Genomic DNA, 26,486 nt, shown 5'->3' on the forward strand with positions numbered 1-26,486 from the left:
GGGCCAGCAGCCGAGTGCCGTAACCACTCTGCCACCGCGGCGGGGCCGTCGGTAAGAGGTGTGCAGAAGCGGTGAGCCTTCATGCGCAGAAGTTCGATGTGAAACGGAACGTTGGGCGAGCAGATTGTTTACTCCTAAAGTAGTTAACAACGGATTATGGTTGGCGGCTAGCGAAACCTTAGGGAAATGTCATTACAGGGTGTGGAGAAACTACAGCCTGTTGGCGTGCTACACAAAAAGGTTTGGACATGGAGTCAACTGTGCGGGCACACAAAGATTTTAAGGACGCGACAATCGAGAGACGGGAACTGAAAAGAGCAATACACGCGAAGTAACATTCACCGACACAGTAAAGTGTTGCTCGAAAGGCCTCAAGGCTAAAGAAAACGCCTCACAGTTTGAAGTTGATCCGGCAGCATGACTTAGGGGCGTGGCGTTGATCCTATGGTCCCCGGCAACCCAGCAGCTTGTTGACGGTCCTGTCAGACAGCGACGAGATCGCTCCAGCCTGGCTGGCTCCCGGCACGGTCCGACTGGCTCCTGGGGCTGCGACCACGGCCCGGGTAGCTTTGTGGATGTCTTTGCGCACGCGTATCATATGGTGTAGGCATGCCCTGCCAGTCCTGCTTTCCCACTTTATCCCCATCCCCCCACCCACCGGAGAGGACAGGGAGGCTGCCCTGCTCGGCTACCCAACTCTCCAGGACGAACGAGACCTGGTGACAAAAGCCCAGGCCGCCGCGGAGGCGAGAGGGGTCCCGGACTACAGGTCCCTCCTAATGATTTTGAGTGCCGAGGTATTAAGGCCCTGTCCAAGCAATACCTCTTTTGCCAGAAGTACAAATAAATATTTTACACCATGACCACCACGTACCTCAGCATAGTTCGGGCGCCTCTATTGTTCGACGCCAAAATCGCACTGCCTCTGCTTGGCTGCATGCGCTTGCTCCCTCGAGAAGCGCGCTTCTTCTTTGCTCTTGTCCTGCTAATCTTTCCGCAGCGAGGGCAACTGTTGTTCTTCGGACAACCAGGGTGACTCGCCACTCAGGGCTTGGCACGGGGCGTTGCTGTCCTACCCTTAGACTAAGCTCAAGCCTGGCTCGTGCAGGCTTCTACTTACATACAGGAGAGATATAATTAGACCTGTTCAATGGAGCATATATTTCCAGGCTTTCATTTTCATTAAAAAATATCAGCATGACCCATTAAAAGTGCCTTCACCTCACAGTGCTCTTTCACGACCTGCAGGTCCTATGGGAGCTGGAACAGTTGTAATCGTAGAGCCCTTCAATGGCCATTGAAGCTTTTTCCTGCGGCATCTGTATTAGGGGCACACTCCAGGGAGTCGAAGAACGAGATCCATCGAGTGACAACAGGTATTAGAAGTGACCTTCCCTAATATTTCACAGCTGTTTCTGAATTTCACAGTCGTTTCTGCTTCTGGACTTGCCATTTGTTTGCATCGCAGAATAGAGCGAGAACTTTGTTACGCGAGCTCCTTCTTTTCTTCTTTCGGTGCTTTATGCCCAGTGCGCAAAGGAAATATTACCACCAAAATGTCGTCCAAGTCGCTCTTACCGCCACGTAAGCAAGGGTTCCAAACGTTTCTTCCAAACTAACCTTCACTGTTGTTGCTTTTACCTTAGCGAAATTGGCACATACCCATGACGGGGTATAGGCCATTCGATGTATCTTGTTTCCAGAGCAGTCATCACAATCTCGTCGTCAAAAGCTGGCACTTTTGCACCAATTACTGGAATAAATTCACAATGCTTGGAGTCAGTACGCCCGAAATGGCTGCAAATCTCGACGACATAATTGAGGACGAGCTTGTCGAGCTCAGGATGAGGCACAGTTTTGTTGTTTCCAAACAATGTTGTGCCCGCTTGAATGAAAAATAAAAATTGTCAGTTAAATTACATTATTTATCGCTGAATTCTTGATGCATAGGAAATACTGTATTAGTAAAAGTCTAAAAGAGCCGCCGCAATGGCTCAGTGGTTATGGTTCTCGGCTGCTCACCCGAAAGACGCGGGTTCGATCCCGGCCGCGGCGTTTGAATTTCTATGAAGAAGAAACTCTAGAGGCCCTGTGTACTGTGCGATATCAGTGCACGTTAAAGAACGCCCGGTGGTCGAAATTTCCGGAGCCCTTCACTACGGCATCTCCGACAGCCTGAGTCGCATTGGGACGTTAAACATCATAAAATAAACCAAAAAGTCTTACGGCCAAAAGCTTTTAGCTTCAGCCGCATAACAGAAATATTGCAGTACTCTTAACACCGAATCACCGTGAAATGCTAGCACAAGGTTTCTTCTTGAGGTACAGAAGCCTCCTAGGAACATCAGTTTCGCTGCAGCTGAATGCTGTGGCCTTAAGGCTTTTGACCAAGACTATGCATAATGCCACCCTTGCTGTACAATCCAGCTCAACATACCGCACCCACATGTCTCTTAAAATAAAAATCTATGAAGCTATGAAGCTCATAAAATAAAAACCTATGAAGGTTAAAAAATCACAATGTTTAGCCGTGCTTTGTAAGCGCCAGGTTGTGGCATCCATGGCTTCCCTTGTCGACGGAACGGAGGCTTCTATTCAGCATTACAGTACATTCTAGTGTGGTAGCATTGTCTTCCAAGGACATGGTCGCCCCAACGGAAAGGAGGACGCAGCCTGCAGATGATGCGAGTTTCTGCCTCAACGTGCTCCATGTCGCGAATGAACATGTGGTCCGCCCATTGTTTCAGATGCGGGCAAATGGGTTTGGACATCTGGGCTTCAGAACTAACGTAGAAAGTGAAGCCCACTTTGAAAGCTAAGTGCGCAGCCAGGAACCGCCGTGTGACTTCAATAGGTTCCTACTCAGGCCTTTTTTGAATGAAGTTTCTACTGCGGAATAGGAGAGATGACTTATTCCATAAAAAAATATTCCCTAAGTTTTCCATGCCAAGCCATTTCCGAAGGGTATGGCTTCATCTACTTCACTCAAAGGTTAAAAGGGGGCTGAAACATAATGGTAACATTCCGTTATTTAGTTATCTTTCTCTAGTGTCCACACGCGGGTTGGTTCGCAATCTAGAAAAAATAACTTTTCTGCATACGTGTATCTCACCCTTGCAGTTCTTTTTGGTGACATCAAAAGCGAGAGAAAATTGATGCAAACAATAATCCCACTCACCCACAGATGTACCGCTCGCAGTCAACCCGTGGGAATTCTACTGGTAAATAGGTAATGTTAGGATTATGTAGTCAAATAACGCTTTTCTTAAGCTGATTGAAGGCTAGAAAAATAAAGTCAAACCGCAAATAAGTCTTCATTTGAATTTGAAGCACGTACGGCTAATTAGATATTTCTGCGAAATTATTTGCTTAGCAATATACATCGCGCAAAATACGCCGAAATTACAATATGAATGTTTAAGATTCGTCCGCAACAAAGAAAGAGCTGGTAGGGGTAGCATACTCCCACAAAAAGAACTTACTGCAATGCACAACAATACGTCTGAAATTGCTCATATTTATGACCTGTTGCTCTGCAACATGCACTCAGATCCCACAGAAGGGCGTCTTTACTGCTGTGTTGTCAGAAAATATATAGAAAGGTAGTACGGGTGCATTCACTTTCAGCTTTATTCTATTAGGCTATTATTTTCTAAAACGGCATTTAACTAATTCGAAACCAGAACCATTTTAAATAAAAAAGTCAACATTGTCGCTTGATCCTCCTGGAGCAGTAGCGGTGGGTGATTTCGCCCACAGCGTCCAGCGAGGGACCTTCGCTCCTGGTGTGCTGCACGGAAAAGAAGGAAAATCAGTGGCAGTGTAATCCAGTGTTATTTGAATCCCAGCTCTATGAAGCCTCTTCACCACAAGGCATACAGTGCACGATGTCTTTATTTCTGACCTCTATATCCACAACAATTTTCGGGCTGCGGCGATGCTCTCAAAGTGGCGGCATGGTTTTGTAAAGAATTTAGTGTCTGAGCTCTACTACTGAATGAAACTGCAATTCAACCCTCACTGCCCGACCGGAACAGTTGCACTGAAATGGCAAGCATCGGTTATCTCTTACCGACAGCGCTAGAAATTGTCACTTCTGAGAAAGCTAGAGGCACATTTAGCGCGCTTTCTTTTTTCTTTCCTCTCTTTGGCCACAGTAACCGAAGATTATGCAAAACATTGACCTGATTCATCGCGTCCTTTAACTGTTAAGGCTGAAGATATTACAAGAAGGGAACACAACAAGCGCTAAAAGTGCATGTTAAAAGTGCAGGGTTCGTCTCCCAGTTGCGCTTCTCTAACTCTCTAACTGCCTAGCCGAATTGAAGGTTCTCTTTTTTTTTTTTTGAAGCGAGAAGCTTCACCAGGCTCGCCAACACCGGGTCTGGCGTGCGCCGTGATCAATTTTAGCCACAGCTGCGTATGCGCGAAACCGAAAGACGTCACGCGGAGCGAGGTGGCCGCTTCTGCCGCAGCCGTCGTCGTCGCCGCCGCGCGCTAACTGCGTCGTCTGAGCGTCGCCACTTCTCCTCCACGCCACCGTGACACACTGGCGGCAAAACGCGCGCGGCATGCCGCCGGCGGCAAGCCGCTTGCCGCGAAACCTGCCGCGGCGGCGGGTTGATCTGCCGCGCAGCGAATGGGTCGAGGAGCCATTTTCGGCGGCGTGCCGCGTGCCGCGGAGCGGGGAGACCAATGAGGGGCGCCCGGCTTGGTCACGTGGGGAGCGTCTGTGTCGCCACCTCTTGGCTCTTACTAAAGTTACATGCCAGCGGCAGCGGTGGTGCCGCGCGCGCTCCTGCAGAATCGCGGACCTCGACCGGTTTGGCACGAAGGGAGCCTTGCGCGGCGGCGCGTAGCCGCGTGCTCTTTGCCGCCGAGTGTGGCCGTTTCTTTCGCGGCGGGGGTGGCGCCGCCAGCGGCGTGCCGCGCATTTTGCCGCTAGTGTGTTCGTACCTACCGCTGCCGCGCGGTCGCCGCCGCCGTCCCAAGAGGAGAAGGTTCTTTCGCAAGGCGTTGCGAGACGCGTGATCGGCGGCGGCGGCCATAGAAGAGGCGGCCATCCTCGCCACCGTTTGACCTTTCGCCTCAGCCGTGCGCAGTGCCCATTTGAAAGGAGGGGTATATAACGCGCTTCCCCATAGAACAAGCGCAGACACTCGCCATGGAAGGAGAAGAAGCAACAGTCGGACGGCGCAGAAGCACCGATCCAGAAGAGGTAGCTTTGGAGTTGGCTGAAAAGCAGCTAGAGCTTTTCGCTTATCCAGGCTTAAGCTTATCTAAGCCACAGCCAATTTTTTGAGTTTGGCGTGCTGAGAAGGCACCTTTAAATGGGGAACAACAGGAGCACAGAGGCACAACACGGACGAAAGCGTGGAGGGTTCTATCATCTTAGAGGCACGTGGGCGGATGCCTGACACGATGTCATTCCCAATCCTTTCAACATCCCCATGCTACGTGGAAACCTTAGGTAATCTCTGTGCTTTACTTTTACAGTGATAGCCGTTGCTTGAGGAAACACAGCGGATGCGCGTGTGTTCACGTGACTACATCAGAGACTTAGCAGGGGGAAGAAGGTTGCAGAGGAAAACTGAAGAAGCTGTTGCTACGCAGGAACGTGAAACAAGAAATCGGGGAGAGGGGTTGAGGAGGAAAAAAAACCTAAGCGTCAGAAGTTTCACGTAGATGATGGAGGGGCATGGACAAAATGCGGGGTAGAGTGGCTGTATTATCTCGCGACCCCCTTGAAGCTTATGGAAAAAAAATCAAACTTAAAAGAAAAGCCGCAAAGGTAGCTGCGGCGAAAGCGAGGATAACGCCGAGAAGTGATGGAGGGTGCCTTCACTGCGCGTCGGCTGGATTGGCCGTGTTGGCCTTGACCGCACCTGGCCTCTACGGTTAGGAGGTGGGCAGCCGCTGCGCTCCCCCGCGTGCGCTTGGCTGCTACGGGGAGCCACCAGTCAGAGAGGGACAGGGGTGGCCAAGAACAGAGGAGGAGGGCAAAAACTCCTCCTGACAACGAATTGTTTGCTGGTGGAACCCCTCAGTCTAACAGTGCATTGGACTTGCCCGGCAGCAGTGACATATACTGACCAGCCATTGCAGCAGAAAATTGAAAATTCGTTTTCAGGCAAGCGAACGACACAGTAGCTGCCTCACTTTTCGTTGACACACGAACAGCGTAGTGAGGACGGGATAAAGGAAGGAACGAAATAAGTAACTGAAAAAGAGGCGCAGTAGTCCGAAAGAATTTCGACAGCCTCCAGCGCTTTAACGTGCCGTGACATCGCACAGGCAGACCGCCTTTTGTGCTTCGATATAAACGCAAAGCTGCCACCACGGCCAGTATTGAAACCCCGTCCAGGGGTCAAGGGCACGCGTCCTAGCCACTGAGACTCCACAGCGTGTAAAGAGGGCAGCAGAGAGCGGGAAATCGAAGTCCCCTGCAACTGAGGAAGATCTGCAGCGGCAGAAAAGATTAGTGTGACACGCCATGTAACGTGAGGCGCAACGGCAAGCAACTGATCGGTAAGACTCTGGAGCCTCGCTGCAATATGAGCGTGTTAATTCTCTATCGAATGAAAAAAAACATCCGCGTGTAGATGGAATTGCATAACCATGCATGCTTCGGGTGCAGCCACACCTTAGTGACCAGAACCGACAACGCACTCCGTCATCGGAACAGCATTTGGCTGCCCTGGTGTGGTACTTGGCCACAACCTCAGATATCAATGTAACAGGACAGGGTTAATTACAGAGATATGGGAGAGGGCTCTGTGCTGCCGTGGGATTAGTCGGGTGGATGAGGGTGTGGTCCAGAGCTTATTCCTGGGATGGTGTACTGGATGTTGGGAGACGCTTTAACTTCGATCCTCGCGATTGCGGGAAATGCGGGTTTCACTGTGAAGGCAGTCCTACTGCTCCCTTGTTCTCTATAGCCGAATGATGCGGCAAGGGTTCTTCGTTTTATCTTAGTCGCAGCGTCCTCCTCTAATACGCATTTTGACTGCAGCACCCCACCCCCTGTACTACTATGCGAGCATTCGGGATAACTGCAGCCGTTTTAAGTAGGCTTGATTGTACTCGAAATGTAGAAAATGACGACTTTTCAATTCGGATACAAAGAACAGCAACAACCGAAATGTTTGTCTGAAGTTTCGGCTATTGGGACATGCCTAATATTGGCCTTTAAAGGTGCACTGAAGAGGATTCTGAACTTGTCTTTTTGCCGCGGGAACTCGATCTACACGTTCCTAGCATTCTTAGAAACTGCAACTTATTGCCCTGTATGGCCGATTTCCCTAATTAAATCGGATTAACGTCCGGCTCCCGCCCTTTTTTTTAAATTCTGCCTCGTACGGTGGGCGGAGTCGACCAACGCGTGAAGTTCCTTTCAACCAGCTCCGTGGAGGCTTTGCTTTCGCTTTATTTTGTTTTTTTTTAGGTTTCCATGAATAAATAGTTTCATTCACAGATAATATAGCCGCAGAAATAAATATACGCGCGGACTATTTGCTACTACGGACTACTACGTATTACTCCGCCGATGGCAGAGCGGCAAGCCGCCACGAGACTGGGTGAAAGGCACTCCACGCGTTGGTCGACTCCGCCCACCGTACGAGGCAGAATTTTAAAAAAAGGGCGGGAGCCGGACGTTAATTCGATTTAATTAGGGAAATTGGCCACACAGGGCAATAAGTCGCAGTTCCTAAGAATGCTCGGAACGTGCAGATAGAGTTCCTGCGGCAAAAAGACAAGTTCAGAATCCTCTTCAGTGCACCTTTAAAATTTCTTCATTGGCAAGCACGCACTGGCAGCGATAATAAGCAAAGCGCGGTAGGCACAGCGAAATATCGCTCTGCAATTTCCTTACGGGACGCTGAAAGCGCTGTCTGGTCGGAAGCCTCACCTGAGAATGCAGATGCAGCAGCAGCCATTAGCGCACGGCCGACAAGCCTGAGCGACATCGAAGGAGCGATGGGGCCTGCTGTGCGACCTGCTGCTGCTTGCGTGCGGACAGCTTCGTCGTTTCAGCAGTTGCGGCCGCTTCTCGACATGGGCTTGGGTGATTCACCTCCGACAAGAAGAGATGAGGAGCCTGGGCCCTCAGCTGAAAAGCAGAGAGAAATGAAATGATAATTAAACTGTAGAAAAATATTAAATGAAGGTTTCATGAACAGCGCTGTGGCCTTTAAAACTGGATAATATTTAAGAATGCGCTTCTGTTCTATAGTTACTAAATGTTAAGACACAGCAATGCAGACTTTCACGAAAGATTCTGCAGTTGCTGGAAACTAGTTCATCCTGCCTGTCAACAGAAGTAAAAGCAAGAAGGTGCGATGTCTGTTCCGCATTCCTGCTTCTCTCTTCTTTTCGCGGACAACACACTGAAGAAAGCGGCCATTTAGATTTTTCGAAAGTCATACTTAAAAATTTTACAATGCATCAAAGTCTCCAAGAGAGAGAAATCAAATTCCTGGTTTCTTAAAGCGCTCACCGACTCCTGCAAGTTTTTCAATGACCGAATGGTGTTCATCTGTCGAAAGCGGTTGCCTCCTCAATAGACCGACTTTTACTAGCCGTTTCAAGATAATTACGCTCATTTGCAGCATCTGTATTACTCAATGGTTCTCCGTTTATGCTACTGAGTGAGAGGTGTGAGTGCGATACCTGTTGCAAGGATAGCCTGCAACTCCAACCAAATCCAAGAACGTCCTTGTCCAGGAGCGTCCTTGTGCAAGTAATCCGGATACCCTCACTAAGAGACTTTTGCGCACTGTAGACCACGACATATTGACCCATGCTGAGAACTAACATATGCTAAATGGGAAGATAATTTTCATTGTTGCTATTCGCGTATAATGAAGTCAAAACACTGTGAAAAACGGTGTGTGAATGCAGCTGTTTCTGCCTCTGCATCTCCTGAGTAAAGGTGGCAGCAAACTTGTGCCCTCAATTAGGTGTCAAGTTTCTCTGAATGAAAGAAATTTTCGCTGAAGAGTAGTGCAGGGGATCCTAGTGAATAATTCTAGATGTGCGAGTCAACCACTCCTGATGCAAGTATTCGCTATAAGCTCACCACATTGGTCGCAGCAGGAATGGTCGATGGCTGGGGCAAGAATGGTGGGCTGTCAAAAGTGCGCGGTTCCTCCAGTTTCGAGCAAGCCTGGGCATTATGCTGGGTGTCCTCAGACGCCACCACTGACGAGTGCTCCGTGTGCACTGCTGCACAATATGACCTGGATGACGGGCCTCTGGATGCCAGACTTCTGCCCTGTAGGCGTCGGCGTCCCACGGAGGGCGGTACACCCCCAGCTCCAGGGGCAGCACTGAAAGCGTGGTCTATCGTCGGTACACTCAGCAAGGTGGACTCCATCGTCGCCTTATCAGGGCTCGTTGGCCTAAACAGGTGGCGGAAGGATAGAGGCTTTGCCGTCCACTTGGGGACAGAATGCACCGGGCAGCTTCGAGGGGAAAATAACACAGAGCGCAAAACACGAGCTAAGGTTCTTCTTCTTCCTCTTCTTCTCCACATCAAAATGGCAGTTACCCACGCAGGGGGATTGTCCAAGGTACGGTGGTGAATGCCAAGAAGGTATATGCAAGGGGAAAAAAACTATATAGAATTGTAGAATGATTGAAATGAGAAAATATATATGAATTGTTAAAATTTTTCAATAAAAAAAAACAAATCAGATATACCAGGAATAAAATAAAATACGCTTTTGGACATGCGGTGGAATTTCATATGGAGTTAACAGGGTAACGAGAATCCCGTTTCGCTCGCACTAAACGAGAGCAGAACTGGTAGAGACAAAGGGAGTCCTAACCTCGAAAGAGGGACCTCCAAATACTGTCTTCTCTCAAATGCGAACCACCGGCAGGATTGATTGTAAAACATTTTATTCGCCGGAAAGAACTTGGCAAGAGGTCGCGTAAAGTGGTCGAGAGAACATAGCCCTCGACGACTTTGTCAGCCCACTCCACCGCCAAAACTTGCGTTCTGGGGTCAGAGCTAGCCAGCACGGTCTCCCACCCCTCGAGAGAAGGAGCTGTAAATAGATCACCCGGAGGTGGCTGTATTTTGCAGTCCCACAGGATATGATCGTAGGTAGCTCATTGGCCACAGTGTTTGCAGTTTGGGTAGTAAAGATCTGGATAAATGTGCGCGAGGAGTGATGGGGTGCGTATCGATCTCGTCTGTAGACGGCGCCACGTAACCTCTTGTTCTTTAGTAAGTCTTTTGTCTGGGGGGGGGAATTCTCCTCTCTAGTTTAATATGATTGGTGAGATCATGATATGTGACCATGGAGTCCTTCGTGAAATTCAGGGAGCCAGACTCATCCACTGCCCGGTCGACGAAACCTCGGACTTTATTGTGCGCTGCCTCGTTCCCCGGATTCCCCGAACGGGCTGAGACCCATATCAATTCGGAATAATTTGGTGAGAATTTGGTTGCATTAAGGACTCTAAGGGAGATGTTTGTAATTCGCCCTTTAGCGAAATTATTGATACCCATTTTCGAATCGCTGAGGATGATGCTCTCTTGGTTATGCGCTAGGGCGAGGGCTATAGCCGCCTCTTGGGCCGTTTCAGAGGATTTCGTTTTGATTGTTGCCGAGACGATGTGGTCACCATTCTCGTTCACGACCACAATTGCAAAGGCATTGGTATGTTTTTATTCTGCCGCATCTACATAAAGTGTTCCAGCGCACTGTCAGTATTTCTTGTGTAAGGCTTTGGCTCGTGCTTGTCTTCTACCCTCATGGTGTAAGGGGTGCATGTTTTTGGGGAGTGGTTTGATTAGTATGGCCGTCCTATATTCGCGGGGTAAGTCTACTTTAGCATCGTTATTCGTAGGTTGAAAGTTAATGCCGAGCCTGGTAAGATTACTCCTGCCAGTTCTGGAATTGGCTAATCGCGCTGTTTGAGCCATTAAATGGGCTTCTTTCAGTTCATTGTAGGTGTTATGTATTCCTAACCTCATAAGCCTTTCGGTTGAGGCATTTAGTGGGAGTCCTAACGCAGCCTTATAGGCCTGCCGTCTTATGCTATCCAATTTGTCCTTTTCTGCTTTCGAAAATTTGAGATAAGGGGTGGCATAGAGTATCCTGCTTAGCGCGAAGGCCTTCACTAGTCGGCATAAATCTCTTTCCCTCACCCCTTGTCTGTGGTTAGCTATGCGGCGGATTAATCGCGCCGTCGCTTCTACCGTGCGTTTTAGCTTAGTGAGTGTGTCAGTATTCTTTCCATTTGTTTGTAAATACAACCCCAGTATTCTCATGGTTTGTACCTTTTTGACAGATCGTCCATTAACATAGACGTTTATTTGCGGGGGGGGGGGGGGGGTCATGGTACGCCTACCTCTTTGTTTACGACGGATCACGAAGAGTTCAGATTTTTGCTCAGAACAAGTGAGGCCGGATTCCCATGCGCATGCCTCAATGATGTCCACTGCTGCTTGTAGTGTCTCTTCTATGTAGCCTTCGCATCCTTTCGTTACCCAAAGTGTGATGTCATCTGCATAGAACGTGTGATCGGGTCGGTGGCGCGGCTAGGCTTAAAGGCCGAACCGCCACCCGGCAAAACAGGGCCTCTGGCCACCGACACCAGAATGGCTGCTACGCAAGTCTATTGCCGCGGCTACAACCCCGAAAGCATTCACTGGACAATGGATAACCAAGCGGCAACCGGAGGCACAGTTTCGGCAAGATTTCGCAGCACCGCATTGAGCGCCGCAGTGTTGCTCCCAGCGCGGGACCAAGCTAAAGCCGGCGTCCGTACACGCGGCCGGCGTTCACGCCCGAAACCGGCAGTCACCCGCCCCACGCGCGGTGGGCCGATATCGGCAACTGCTCACGAAGTGGAAACTGCCTATTATCCCCAAGCCTGCTCCAGACGACTACGAAGTCGTCACCAAGCCTTGGACCTGCGTCTCGTTGTACAGGACTTTCCAGGAGACTGGCTACGGCCGGGCATTCACGGCTCTCCTGGGCACGCAACCCGCATCAGAGCTTACCATAACACCGGTAAGAGAACAAAACCTGATTATTGTTGAGACTGCTGGTAGCCAATCGAATCATCGGAGGTTTAGAACTATGCACCCGGCGGGCGGGTCCTCCTTGTGGGGCAACTGCGCCAAGACGGCAAGGACGTCTGTTACGGCGTCGTTACCGTCCGTAACACTGACACTACGGACTCGCTCCGTACTAGCCTCCAATGGCGCTACGGCACAATCGTGGAAGTGCGTAAATTTGGAAGCTCCAACAAAGCAAGCCTGACTTTCGCCGGAACAGAAAAGCCACGTTTCGTGCATTACGACTCGGAGCTTGTGCAAGTCAGGCCTTACCAGCGAACCATTTCAGCATGACGGCATTGCGGTGTGGTCGCCCACCACGTGGACGCCTGCCCCGGTCATGGGCTGGAGCGGGGTGGCCTATGCGGACAGCAGGCTCCACTCACGGAGGGGGTGCGGGCCCCTCACGAGTGCAACCCAAAGTGCTCAGTGTGCAGCGCAGCCCATGTCACGGGGGGTCCAGCGTGTACGGCTAATTATCGCCCTATCCAGCCCCTGCATGCGGAGCGCGGGCGTGAATCCAAACGGAACCGACGCAGGCGTGGCAAGCGTCGCCCGGACAACCTCAAGGCAAAGGCTGCCGACCCAGCCACGCACTCCACGGACCAGCCTGTGAATCCCTCTACCGGGAACCAGAGGAAACCTCGTGGGAAACCACGAAAAAAAAAACACGAAAAAAACCATGTTCGTGGGCGAACGATGTCAAGCAACACTCGCAGGCGAGCGGCGCGGGCAGGGCAGCTTCTCCCTTCCCTCCTCCTTCCCAGTCCCAACCACGGGCAATCTCTGCTCTCCGCGAGCGGGTTGCAACTTTTCAAAGGCGCCTCGCAATAGCGGAGGCCCGCCAAAATTCCCCCAACCATACCTCTGCCCCATCCGCAGCAGACGCAATGGAAAGCGGCGCAACCCCTTCAGGACAGGCTGCGCACGCCCTCCCGGCACTCGAGGCGAGAGTGAGTGCGCTCGAAACTCCTGTTAACTCCAGAATATCCCCATTGGAAGCGCAAATCAATGCCACGCTTACGTTGGCACTCAACAGAATTCGCCTCCTTGCGGCATCTATCCCAAACCTCATAACCGCTCAGTTCGCTCAACTCACCCGCGCTCCCAAGCGCGCTGGCCCGCTCAAAACCTTCCCTGGCCGGCAGCTCAAAGCGTCTAGGCGTCGGATCGCCGGCGAAGAGGAAGAGGTGCCCTGTGCCATCGCCAGTATAGAGGACGCTCCTCTGCTTGGAGCCACTGGCCCTCAAACCTTCTCTCTCCAAACTCACAACTCTACCCTTGATCACGGCGGGCGCCCCTAGAAATGGGAAGCATCCGCGAACCAATTCGATCCCTATTCAAATTGTACAGTGGAACTACCGCGGATTCAAGGCACGCACCAGGTGAGCCAATCTACGCTTTTCCTTAAACCTTTCCAAAAATTACCTGCTATGGTGGCCCTTCAGGAGCCAGGAAAGGGCGCCACCCTCTCCAATTACACGGTGTACCTGCAGGATGCGCAGAGCTGCCTCTGCATACAGAAAAATTACACGGCCTCCCAGGTTGACCTGGATCTCAGCGCTAATTTCTCCTATGTAAGGGCGACGATCCTTCCGCTACGCAAACAGGACCCCCCATTGCACATGCTTATTTACTGTCCTCCAAAGCTACCAAATGTTACATTCGCAGTTACATTCAGCCGGGCTTTGAAGTTCGCGAATCGGGATCCCCTCATAATCGTTGGGGATTTTAATGCCCCCAGCCCTTTATGGGGGTACACACGTGACGAGAAACACGGACGCAAGTTGGCGAACGTTGTTTCCACACTGGGCCTCACTCTTCCCGCGTTTCCCGCGCAACCCACTCGTATAGGTAACTCCGTTACACGCGATACGTGTCCGAGCCTCACTGTTACGAAAAATATTCGCTATGCAGACTGGAGCAACACCGAGGAACCCCTCGGTAGCGACCACTGCATAATTACCGCTACAATCCATACCAAGCCACTCACAAGACCACAGTCCAATGCAAAACTACCCGACTGGATCAAGTTTAGGGCCAGGTACACTAATCCTCAATCCCCAATCGATCAGGCGCGACTATGACCGACTCTGAGTACGCTACTTTATTCAACGCAGCGTTCTCATCTGTCTTTACTAATGAAACCGAAACACAACTTCATACATCTAGTTTACTCTTTGAGCATGCTATGCCGGTAGCCGCATTTTCCTCACTGTGTATTGCGTCCTTAATTAAAAACATGAAAATTTCATCTTCATCTGGTGTAGACAATATTAACGCGAAACTTCTAAAAACACTAGTGATATTTGTGCCGAGTTCTTCAGCTTACTTTTTACCCACTCACTCTCAACATGACAACTACCGGACGATTGGAAAACGGGAAAGGTCGTTCCAGTCTACAAATCAGGTAACAAAGATTCGCCGTTAAATTACCGACCCATTTCCCTTACTGGCGTACCCCGCAAACTAATGGAACACGTCATCTATACACATATCATAAACTTCCTCGACTCGAACAATTTTTTCCATTCGTCTCAACACGGTTTTCGGAAAGGTTTTTCTTGTGAAACGCAGCTAGCCCTATTCATACATGATTTACATGCTAATCTCGATTCTAACCTACAGACCGACGCCATTTTCCTGGATTTTGCAAAAGCATTTCACAAGGTACCTCATAAACGCTTAATCCTAAAACTTTCCCGTTTGAACTTGCCCCCGACATAGTAAAATGGATAGAATTCCTGACTAATCGCTCACAGTTTGTCGTTGTTAGCAATCAAAATTCCAATCCGCTACCAGTAACATCAGGAGTCCCTCAAGGTTTTGTACTAGGCCCGCTTCTATTCCTAATTTATATTAATGACTTACCGACCAATGTGTGCTCTAATATTCGCATGTTTGCTGACGACTGCGTTGTTTATCGCACAGTTACTAACGCCTGCGACCCAACATACCTTCAAGATGACCTAAACCACATACAGGAATGGTGCGACCGTTGGCTAATGGAACTGAACCCTCATATATGTAAACGTTTGTCCTTCCACCACCGCCGTAACCCGCTTGATTTCCCATATCTAGTCGCTCACGTTCACCTGCAGTCCGTTTCATCATACAAATACTTAGGCGTCACGCTGTGCAACAACTTATCATGGGCTACGCACGTTACTAACATCATTTCCTCGGCTAATAAAACTCTGATTCTTACGACGTCATCTTCGCCACCCCCACAACAGGTAAAATTACTACCATATAAATCTCTTGTCAGGTCAAAGTTATATTATGCATCGCCAGTTTGGAACCCTCATCAAGTTTACCTTATCAATACGCTCGAGTCACTTCAAAACAAAGAAGCCAGATTCATTCATTACTCCTATTCGTACGACATCAGTGTGACATCTTTAAAACCGGAATCCAGTTTAGCGCCCCTTTCACTTAGCCGTCGTATTTCTAGACCCTATACCATAAATTTTTCCATAGTTGGCTGCGCGTCGCTCCCTACATTGCCCCACCAGCCGGCATATCCCACCACATTCGTCATCCTTTCCAAGTGTTTCGCCCACGTGCCCGTACTGTTACCTGTGCCGCTTCTTTTTTTTTCACCGTGTTTCTGCGGACTGGAACGACCTCTCCAATGACATCGCTACCATCTCATGCCCGTCCACTTTGCCGAAGCTGTTACCAACCATTTTTCAACATAACACTTGTTCAATTGACTGTTTGTACCCACCCCTTAGGTAATACCCCAGTGGGTCTTTAAGGTATTAAAATAAAATGAAATGAAATGATAATGAACCAAGGATACTCGACGTGGTCCCAACACCTAGGGACTCATTCCAAGGAGTCGAAGAACGAGATCCATCGAGTGACAACAGGTATTAGAAGTGACCTTCCCTAATATTTCACAGTTGTTTATGAATTTCAGTCTTTTCTGCTTCTCAACTTGTCATTTTTTTGCAGCGCAGAATAGAGCAAGAACTTTGTTACGCGAGCTCCTTGTTTTCTTATTTCGGCGCTTTATGTCCAGTGCGCAAAGGAAACCTTACCACCAAAATGTCGTCCAAGTCGCTCTTACCACCACGTAAGGAACGGTTCCAAACGTTTCTTTCACTGTTGTTGCTGTTACCTTAGTGACATTGGCACATACCCATGACGGGGTATATGTATCTTGTTTCCAGAGCAGTCATCACATTCTCGTCGTCAAAAGCTGGCAGTTTTGCACCAAGTACTGCAATAAATTCACAGTGCTTGGAGTCAGTATGCCCGAAATGGCTGCAAATCTCGACGACATAATTGAGGACGAGCTTGTCGAGCTCAGGATGAGGTTAAGAAGTGCTTGGGACTGGGCTAGTTGGAACATCTTCTCATAGATGCTGCGCTGCTTAGTTGTACACGGACAAAGAAACTGGACAAACGCTGAGGTTAAGCGCAATCTACCAACTGAAGTTTTATTCCTTGGAATAGGAAAAAAGGAAACACCAGCTCACGACATAATCAGAGGATCGTGAAAGCACATAAAACATAACAGTGCACTGTAACAGCAAGAAGAACTATGGAATGAAACCATGACAATAAGAACATAAGAAAATAAACACTGTATCTAAGCCCAGGATGAAATCGCACTCAATAAAGAACAGCAAAAATCTTGCGCTCCGACCCTTCTTTTCTGTGAAGACCCACAAAGAAGGAGCGCCACTCCGCGTGATTGTTGAGGACCGGGACACCTGGCAGAGGTGCGCGGCAAAGTTCTTGCAGAGCGTTCTGGACCTCTGCCGGTTGAAGACCCCATGTTAATTAGGGACTCGAGAGATCTCGTTTCGTTTCTGCGTGTGTCTAGCCCGGTGCTGTGCTTCTCAGTGCACGTCGACGACCTCTTCTATAATATTCCTCAGAGGGAGGTGCTTATTACTGTCGAAGAATGCATTGACGCCTACGGGGCAGTTGGCTTTCAGAGCAAGTGTGGTGTTGCAGTGGAACGGTTTCTGAACCTACTGAAAGCCTACCTCCAGTCACTTTTTGTCGAATTTGAGGGTGTGGTTCTCTCCCAAAAGGATGTAATTTGCATAGGCTCATGTATTGCGCCCATTTTGAGTGGCTTGTACTTGGCCAGAGGCAACCGCACGCTGCATCCGAAGTGAACCGAGTTGGGGGTTACAGGGTCATTCAGGTATGTCGACGATTTCCTCATTTGCCTGCCTTACGATTTGTACTCGGAGACCAAAACTGAAGATATCTTATCACTTTTCCCGCGCGCACATCATGGGCTCCAATTCACGTCAGAACGCCCCTCAGATTCCCAGCTCCAATTTTTGGATATCAGTATGGTGTTCTCAAGCGACCACACGTGTTGGTTTTATAAAACGAGAGGAGATAAGGGCATACTTCCTTTTGCATCCGGGCACAACAAGCTTGTAAAAAGAGGCATCGCGATGTCCTGCGTGAGGCAGGCCCTCACTAACTCATGTGACCATACAATGGAAGATAGCTTGCTTATCCAAATGGGCCGGCTTGGTTCTTCTGGATACTCCTTAAGGCGCTTGAATACATCAAGAGCTTTCGCCTCCGAAGCAAAGTGATGGAAAGAAGCCTTTCGCGGTCCTCCCTTATGTGCATGACAGTTCGCACCGGCTGAAGAGTATTGGGAAGAGGTTTGATGTGAAGGTTGTCTTTTCAGCTCCTTCAAAGTTTAAAGGCATCTGCAAAAAAGTTAACCAGGAAGGACCTGCAGTTGAGAAAAGTGCGTGCGGCGTTAAGCATGTTTCGCCCTTTGTTCCATGCTCTAAGGGGGTAGTTTACAAAATTCCCCTCTTGCGGCAAGTGCTACGTTGGGTAAACTGGGCGATGCCTTAATGAAAGGCTTTTGGAGCACAGGAGCAAATGACGCTCCCTGCAGGGTGCAGAAAACTTGGGGTACCTTTGCCTGAAACACGAGTAAAGCCCATATTTCCAAAACACGGTTATTTTGGCGCGGGCAACAGAAAAGAAAAAGCGTGAGGTAATTGAGGACTTTCGGGTGGTTTCTGGCAAAGAAGGCGATTACGTTAGCGCCCCTTCCGTAGCCCTTTCCCGCAGGGAAATAGATATGTTGCGGAGAGACAAAAGACTACCATGACGATCACCCGCGCGTGTCTGTTAGATGCGCGGCGCACGGGGGGGGGGGGGGGGGCGATTGAGTGCGATTTCATCCCGGGCTTAGATAAAGTTTTTATTTTCATATGTTCTTATTGTCATGGTTTCATTCCATAGTTCTTGCGGTTACAGTGCACTGTTATGTTTTATGTGCTTTCACAATCCTCTGATTATGTCGTGAGCTGGTGTTTCCTTTTTTCCTATTCCAAGGAATAAAACTTCAGTTGGTAGATTGCGCTTAACCTCAGCGTTTGTCCAGTTTCTTTGTCCGTGTACAACTAAGCAGCACAGCATTTATGAGAATCAGGATGAGGCACAGTTTTGTTTTTTCCGAACAATGTTGCGTCCGCTTGAATGAAAAATAAAAATTGTTAGTTAAATTACATTATTTATCGCCGAATTGTTGATGCTTAGGAGGTACAGTATTAGTAAAAGTCTGAAGGAGCCGACGCGGTGCTCAGTGGTTATTGTTCTCGGCTGCTCACCCGAAAGACGCGGGTTCGATCCCGGCCGAGGCGTTTGAATTTCTATGCAGGAGAAACTCTAGAGGCCCGTGTACTGTGCAATGACAGTGCACGTTAAAGAACACCCGGTGGTCGAAATTTCCGGAGCCCTTCACTACGGCATCTCTCACAGCCTGAGTCGCATTGGGAAGTTAAACATCATAAACCAAACCAAAAAGTCTTACGGCCAAAAGCATTTCAGCAGCAGTTGTCGACAGAAATGTCACGCTTTTCAGTTGGTCGAAACGGTCGTGACGTCACAGTGCGCGAATTTCAAACGGGGCCAATCGTACTTTGGCTAGTAACCATGAAACCAATCGAGGGGATCGTATAGTGATGCTCCAAGTGGGACTGTGCTTAATTAATTGCTTAATTAACGAATTAGTCTAATTAACTTTTCTAGTCAGGCCATATAAATAAATAAAACCGAGTAGAAAATTGGTCGAACTCGGGAATCGAACCCTGGTCTTCGGCGTGCGAGACGAGCATGCTATCCACTCCACCATGCCAGCGCGACGGTTTGGAATGAACAAAGGCGCGTCTAGTGAATACGGTGTCTTCGCTCACTCCCATCCTCCTCCCTTTCCTCCTGGCGAGGTTCAGGTGTCCACCGAGGTATGAGAGACAGATACATTTCCTTTCCTCAAGAACCAACTTACCGACGAGCGAGGCGTAGAACCGAATGGGCGATGGCGTTCTATGGACCTGGAAGCGTTGCAAGACGCTGTCGCGTTCCACTCTTAGAGGCGAAGCTTAACATCTTAACCACACATCAGTGACCACACTTTAGGTCAAAAAAGTGCCCCCATGAATTTTGGCGGCTGTCCATCGAGATATGCGAGACAGTTACTGCGTAATTTCCTTTCCTCAAATACAATTTTCATTTTCTTCATTACGGGCCCTCTTTGTCTTCTTTCACTCCCACTTCCTCCCTTCCTCTACGGTGCAGTTCAGGTGTCCACCGAGATGACAGAGAATTACTACTCCAGTTCCTTTCCTCAAAAAGCGTAGCATTCAAAGGGCAAGGCATCGCGCCGAACGGGTGGTGGCGTTCCGTGGACTCCCTGGCAGCGCTACAACACGCTGTCGTGTTCCACTCGTAAAGGCGAAACTTAAGCGTCATTAATTATCAGTGAATTAGTATTCAGGCATTAATCAGTAATTAAGCATTAATGAGTGATTTCTCATCACTTAGTAATTAGAACTCGATTATATGTGACGACACCAGTGCCACAGAAGCAGCGAAAGTGGTGCGGAAAACGCTTTCGCCTCTACGCACTTTAGACAAAGTGCCCCCTGAATTTTTTAGCTTCAGCCGCATAACAGAAGTATTGCAGTACTCTTAACACCGAATCACCGTGAAATGCTAGCACAAGGTTTCTTCTTGAGGTACAGAAGCCTCCTAGAAACATCAGTTTCGCTGCAGCTGAATGCTGTGGCCTTAAGGCTTTTGACCAAGACTATGCATAATGCCACCCTTTCTGTACAATCCAGCTCAACACACCGCACCCACATGTCTCTTAAAATAAAAATCTATGAAGCTATGAAGCTCATAAAATAAAAACCTATGAAGGTTAAAAAATCACAATGTTTAGCCGTGCTCTGTAAGCGCCAGGTTGTGGCATCCATGGCTTCCCTTGTCGACGGAATGGAGGCTTCTATTCAGCATTACACTACATTCTAGTGTGGTAGTATTGTCTTCCAAGGACACGGTCGCCACAACGGAAAGGAGGACGCAGCCTGCAGATTATGCGAGTTTCTGTCTCAACGTGCTCTAGGCCTCGAATGAACATATGCTCCGCGCATGGTTTCAGATCCGGGCAAATGGGTTTGGACACCTGGGCCTCAGAGCTAACGTAGAAAGTGAAGCACACTTTGAAAGCGAAGTTCGCAGCCAGGAACCGCCGTGTGACTTCAATAGGTTCCTACTCAGGCCTTTTTTGAATGAGGCGACTTCTGACGAATAGGACAGATGACTTGTTCCACAAAAAAATATTCCCTAAGGTTTCCGTGCGAAGCCATTTCCGAAGGGCATCGCTTCATCTTCTTCACTCAACGGTTAAAAGGGGGCCGAAACACCCTTGCAGTTCTTTTTGGTGACATCAAAGTCTAGAGAAAATTGGTGCAAACAAATATCTCTCACCAACAGGTGCACATATTTCCATCGATCTGTCTTCTGCTCTTTCCAGTGTATGTTTGTTAGTGTGCGCAGCGCCATCCCAAGAAAGCTATGCACATACGCATGTACACGCGCGGCCATAAGTAAACGGAGCACGCTATTGAGTTGGAAGTGCAATCACGCTTTCTCCATTCGTAATGAAGAAGCGTTGTTTGTCTACAAGAAAACCCACCAACCTCCGCTACCAGCATGCGCGCACCACTGCTGGAGATCACAATAAGGTGACGGCTGAAAAATATTTGAAGACAGTTGCGTGCTCCGTTTACTTTTGTCCGCGCCTGTACGCATATATGCACAGTGCAGCCATGCATGGTGGGAAAGCATACAATACATTTTAATCAAGGTGCTTTGCACATATCTGGGGACGTATACACACTTTTGGGGGGAATGATGACCGCTCGCAGTTAACCCCTGGCAATTCTACTGGTAAATAGATAATGTTCGGATTATGTAGTCAAATAATGCTTTTATTAAGCTGATTGAAGGCCAGAAAAGTAACTTCAAACCGCAAATAAGTCTTCATTTGAATGTTGAAGCACGTACGGCTAATTAGATATTTCTGCGAAATTATTTACTTAGCAATATACATCGCGCAAAATACGCCGCAATTACAATATGAATAAGATTCGTCCGCAACAAAGAAAGAGCTGGTAGGGGTAGCATACTCCCACAAAAAAAAACTTACTGCAATGCACAACAATACGCCTGTAATTGTCAACTTTTATGACCTGTTGCTCTGCAACGTGCACTCACATCACACAGAAGGGCGTCTTTACTACTGTGTTGTCAGAAAATATATAGAAAGGTGATAGGAGTGCATTCACTTTCAACTTTATTCTATTAGGCTATTATTTTCTAAAACGGCATTTCCCTAATTCGAAACCAGAACCATTTCAAATAAAAAAGTCGACATTGTCGCTTGATCCTCCTGGAGCAGTAGCGGTGGGCGATTTCGCCCAGAGCGTCCAGCAAGGGACCTTCGCTCCTTGTGTGCTGCACGGAAAAGAAGGAAAATGAGTGGCAGTGTAGTCCACTTTTATTTGAATCCCAGCTCTATGAAGCCTCTTCACCACAAGGCATACTGTGCACGATGTCTTTATTTCTGACCTCTATATCCACAATAACTTGCGCGCTGAGGCGATGCTCTCAAAGTGGCGGCATGATTTTGACAAAAAATTAGTGTCTGAGCTCTACTACTGAATGAAACTGCAATTCAACCCTCACTGCCCGACTGGAACAGTTGCATTGAAATGGCACGCATCGGTTATCACTTATCGACAGCGCTAGAAATTGTCATTTCTGAAAAAGCTAGAGGCGCAATTTGCGCGCTTTCTTTTTCCTTTCCTCTCTTTTGCCAGAGTAACCGAAGATTATACAAAATATTGAGCTGATTCATTGCGTGGTTTAACTGTTGAGGCGGAGGATATTACAGGATGGGCACACAACAAGCACTAAAAGTGCATGTTAAAAGTGCAGGGTTCGTCTCTCTATTGCGCTTTACTCACTGTAACTCGCTAACTGTCTAGCCGAATTGAATATTCCCTTGATTTTCTTTTCTTGAGTTTGGCGCCCAAAGAAGACACCTTTAAATGGGGAACAACACGAACAGAGGCACAACAAGGGAGAAGGCGTGGACGGATCTATCACCTTAGGGGCACGTGGACGGATGCCTGACACTATAGTCATTCCCAATCATTTCAACATCCCCATGCTAGGTGGAAACCATTTGTAATCTCTCTTCTTTACTTTTACAGAGATAGCCAATGCTTGAGGAAACTAAAGGGATGCGCTTGTGTTCACGTGACTACATCAAAGACATCGGGGATTGAGAGAGTTGCACAAAGAATCCGCTGCTACGCAGGAACGAGAAGCAAGAAAGCGGGGCGAGGGGTTGAGGAGGGAAAAAAATCATATGCGTTATAGGTTTCACGCAGATGAAGCAGAGGCACAGACAGAAGTCGAGGCAGAATGGCTGTATGATCTCGCGACCCCCTTGAAACTTACGGAAAAATATCAAACAAAAGATCAATAAAGAAATTAAAAGCCGCTAACGTAGCAGCGGCGAAAGCAAGGATAACGCCGAGGAGTGATGGAGGGTGCCTGCAGTGCGCACCGACTGGCTTGGCCGTGTTGGCCTTGACCGCACCTGGCCTCTGCGGTTAGGAGGTGGGCAGTCGCTGCGCTCCCCCGCGTGCGCTTGGCTGCTACGGGGAGCCACCAGTCAGGGAGGGGGAGGGGTGGCCAAGAACGGAGGAGGAGGGCAAAAACACCTACTGAGTACGAATTGTTTGCTGGTGGAACCCCTCAGTCTAGGACCCGATTGGACTTGCCCGGCAGCAGTGCCATATACTGACCAGCCATTGCAGCAGAAAATTGAAAATTCGTTGTCAGGCAAGCGAACGACACAGTAGCTGCCTCACTTCTCGCTGACACACGAACCGCGTAGTGAGGACGGGATAAAGGAAGGAACGAAATAAGTAACCGAAAAAGAGGCGCAGTAGTCCGCAAGAATTTCGACAGCCTGCAGATCTTTAACGTGCCGTGACATCGCACAGGCAGACCGCCTTTTCTTCTTCGATATCAACGCAAAGCTGCCACCACGGCCAGTATTGAAACCCCCTCAAGGGGTCAAGAGCCATGCGTCCTAGCCACTGAGACACCACAGCGAGTAAAGAGGGCAGCACAGAGCTGGAAATCGAAGCCCCCTGCCAACTGAGGAAGATCTGTAGCGGCAGAACAGATTAGAGTGACACGCCAAGTAATGCGAGGCGCAACGGCAAGCAACAGATCGGTAAAACTTTGGAGCCTCGCTGCAATATGAGCGCGTAATTCTCTATCGAATGAAAAATAACATCCGCGTATAGATGGAATTGCATAACCATGCATGCTTCGGGTGCAGCCACACCTTAGTGACCAGAACCGACAACGCACTCCGTCATCGGAACAGCATTTGGCTGCCCTGGTGTGCTGCTTGGCCACAACTTCAGACATGAATGTAACAGGACAGGGTTAATTATAAAGACATGGAAGATGGCTTTGTGCTGCCGTGGGATTAGTCGGGTGGATCAGGGTGTGGTCGAGACCTTATTCCTGGGACGGTGTACTGGATATTGGGAGACGCTTTAATTTCTACCCTCGCGATTGCGGGAAACGGGAGTTTCACTGTGAAGGGAGTCCTACTGCTCCCTTGTTCTCTATAGCCGAATGATGCGGCAAGGGTTCTTCGTTTTATCTTAGTCGCAGCGTCCTCCTCTAATACGTATTTCGACAGCAGCACTTCACCCCCTGTATTACTGAGCATTCGGGATAACTGCGGCCATTGTAAGTGGGCTCGATTTTATTCGAAATGTTTAATATGGCGACTTTTTGATTCGGACACAAAAACAGTAACCGAAATCTATATCTGAACTTTCGGTTATTGGCACATTCCTAATATTGACCTTTAAAATTTCTCCATTGGTAAGCACCCACTGGCAGCAATAATAAGCAAGGCGTGGGAGGCACATTAAAATGTCGCTCTACCATTTGCTTACGGGATGCTCAAAGCGCTGTCTGGTGGGAAGCCTCACCTGAGAGGGCAGATGCAGCAGCAGCCATTAGCGCACGGCCGACCAGCCTGAGCGACATCGCAGCAGCGATGGGACCTGCTGTGCGACCTGCTGCTGCTTGCGTGCGGACTGCTTCGTCGTTTCAGCAGTTGCGGCCGCTTCTGTACATGGGCTTGGGTGACTCGCCTCCGACAAGAAGAGATGAGGAGCCTGGGCCCTCAGCTGAAAAGCAGAGAGAAATAAAATGATAATTAAGTTGTAGAAAATATTAAATTAAGGTTTCATGAACAGCACTGTGGCCTTTAAAACTGGATAATATTTAAGAACACGTTTCTGTTCCATAGTTACTAAATGTTCACACAAGGCTATGCAGACTTGCACGAAACATTCTGCAGCTGTTGGAAAATGGTTCATCCTGCCTGTCGACAGAAGGAAAAGCAAGAAAGTGCGATGTCTGTTGCGCATTGCTGCTTCCCTCTCTTTTGCGCGCACAACACACTGAAGAAAGCGCCCTTTTAGATTTTTCGAAAGTCATACTCACAAATTTAAGGATGTATCAAAGTCTCCCAGGGAGAGAAATCAAATTCCTAGTTTTTTAAAGCGCTCACCGACTCCTGCAAGCTTTTCAATGACCCAATGGTGTTCATACTCAGTTGCCTTACTCAAGAGAGCGACTTTTACTAGCTGTTTCAAGATAATCACGCTCAATTGTAGCATCTGTATTACTCATTGGTTCTCCGGTTATGCTACTGAGTGAGGGGTGTGAGTGCGATACCTGTTGCGGAGAAAGCCGGCGACTCCAACCAAATCTAGGAGCGTCCTTGTCTAGGAGCGTCCTTGCCCAAGTAATCCAGGTATCCCCACTAAGAGACAATATTTGCGCACTGTAGACCGCGACATATATACCCATGCTGAGAAGTGACATAGGCTAAATGGGAAGATAATTTCCAGCGTTGCTATTCGCACAGAATGAAGTGAAAACACTCAAAAACGCTGTGTGAATGGCACTGTTTCTGCCTCTGAACCTCCTTTGTAAAGGTGACAACAAACCTGTCTCCTCAATGATGTATTGAGTTTCCCTGAATAAAGGAAATTTGCGCTGAAGAGTGGTGCAGGGGATACTAATGAATAATTCTAGATGCGTGAGCCAACCATTCCGCATGCTAATACTTGAGATGACCTCACCACTCTGGTCACAGCAGGAACGGTCGACGGCTGGGGCAAGATTTGTGGGCTGCCACAAGTGCGCTGCTCCTCCTGTTTGAAGCAAGCCTGGACATTATGATCGGTGTCTTCAGACGCCACCACTGACGAGTGCTCCGTGTGCGCTGCTGCACTGTGCGACCTGGATGGCGGGCCTCTGGATTCCAGACATCTGCCCTGAAGGCGTCGGCGTCCCACGGAGGGCGGTACACCCCCAGCTCCAGGGGCAGCAGTGAGAGCGTGGTCTATCTTCGGCACACTCAGCAAGGTGGACTCCATCGTCGCCTTATCAGGGCTCGTTGGGCTAAACAGGTGGCGGAAGGATGGAGGCTTTGCCGTCCACTTGGGGCTAAAATGCACCGGACAGCTTCGAGGCGGAAAGAACACAGAGCGCGAACCACGAGCGAAGGTTCTTCTTCTTCTTCACCATATAAATGGCACATACCCACGCGGGGGGATTGGCCAAAATATGGTGGTGAATGCCGAGGAAAAAAAAAACGGGAAAAAAAGCTAAGGGAAATAGTAGAATGTTTGAAATTAGAAAATATGTAAGAATTGTTGAAAATCTTTAATAAAGAAACAAATTAGATATTTCAGGAATAAAATAAAATACGCTTTTTGGACATTCGGGGGAATTTTATATGGATTTAACAGGGAAAGCGACCAGTTGCAATGATGTAATCATGAAGGTAGCCGCAAATATTGCTTAACGAGAATCCCGTGGCGCTCGCACCAAACGAGAGCAGAACCGGTAGAGACAAAGGGAGTCCTAACCTCGAAAGAGGGACTTCCAAATACTGTTTTCTCTGAAATGCGAACCGCCGGCAAGACAGGAGATAATAGTCAAT

The 26,486-nt window shown here is 48.7% G+C and overlaps 1 pseudogene; it reads left to right on the forward strand.

Moving 5' to 3' along the window:
* The window catches only part of LOC149355367 (uncharacterized), a 54,078-nt pseudogene that overhangs the window by 3,285 nt on the left and 24,307 nt on the right, over nt 1-26,486 (forward strand).

This window comes from Amblyomma mixtum, chromosome 3 (assembly GCF_055824585.1).
Source record: "Amblyomma mixtum isolate Tamu chromosome 3, ASM5582458v1, whole genome shotgun sequence".
NCBI lineage: Eukaryota > Metazoa > Arthropoda > Arachnida > Ixodida > Ixodidae > Amblyomma > Amblyomma mixtum.